This window comes from Peromyscus leucopus, chromosome 23, assembly GCF_004664715.2.
Source record: "Peromyscus leucopus breed LL Stock chromosome 23, UCI_PerLeu_2.1, whole genome shotgun sequence".
Taxonomy (NCBI): Eukaryota; Metazoa; Chordata; class Mammalia; order Rodentia; family Cricetidae; genus Peromyscus; species Peromyscus leucopus.
This window is the reverse complement of record NC_051082.1, coordinates 16,124,437-16,125,727: the sequence shown is the minus strand read 5'-3', so window position 1 is coordinate 16,125,727 and position 1,291 is coordinate 16,124,437.

Below are 1,291 nucleotides of genomic sequence, written 5' to 3'. Positions count from 1 at the left end.
GAGCCCAAAAGCCACTCTACAGTTTCCAGACTGTCAGTCTCTCAGAACAGAACCACCCACTGATTCAGGACAGACCTTGACCAGGGCCAAGAGAACTTGGTGAGGTCAAATGGGACTCAGAGGGAGCACACTTCCCAAAGCATCATTCAGGAAATACAAATATCAGAGCAGAGATGAAAATGGAATGAAAAGCCAGGCGGCGCATGCCTTTAATCCCAGGCTGATCAAGGCCACTCCTGCCTATAAAGCAAGTTCCAGGATAACCAGGGCTGTTATGCAAAGAAACCCTGTCCTGAGAAGAACGAAAAACAACAAAAAGAGAAAGGAATGCATAAGTTCACCTACACAAGAACTGCAAGTTTTACCCACCTGGGCCCAGACGGAAACTTAGGTCACATCGTCACCAGCGTGTCCACACAGACTAATCATGAGGCGAGTTGGGTATCTGGAGAATTTTCTGGAGTGCTAAGAATCAAAGCCAGGCCCTGTTCACATCAGCGATCACTACACAACTAAGCATCTCTGTCCTTGCTAGTTGCATTCAACTGTTCCACAGGGAGGCAATGGAGGGACCGCGGGCAGTCGGCATGTGTTGCACCGCCTGAGCCCGGCCCGGCCCGGCCCTCTGCCTCACCTGTTCCTGCTTAGCTCTTGCCCCGTGGGGCTGTCAGCTGTTCACCTCTCCCCAGGCTGACTTCGCTGAGCACTCTTCCATCTGCTTCTGATCCTTGTCTCCTATCCACCATTTCAAATGTCTGAAGAGAACGACAATAGCGCAGACAGACAGCTGCGTGTGTGGTTCGAAATACTAGAGAAGCACGGCCTTTATAGAGATGGGACCTGTGAAGCCCCCCCCCCCCCCCCCCCCCCCCGAGGTACACCCTCTGAGCAGACACGGTGCTCACGGACTCCAGTCCTTCCTTGAGGATCTTGTGCCCAAGCTCCCCCACCACACTTCCCAACCCTGTTCCCTTCCGAGTGGGCAGCCGTCACTTCCATCTCAGGGACCTGAACGTGGACTTGTTCCTCAGAGCTGGTGGCTGCTTCACAATGGATCAGGCATGTGTTCTTGCTTCTTAACCAAGTGTGCACCAGTCAGAACAGACGAGAACGGGCTCACAGAAGACACGCCTAAGGGTCTAGGCAGATGACAGACGTGGCATGCACAGAATATGAGTGCTACCAACATTTTAAGATTAAATTTCGCGTGAAAATCTCTTCTAGGGCACAAGGACAGCCAATACCAAGCCCCAGGACTACTGAACTCACACACCACACAGGAAACATGGAG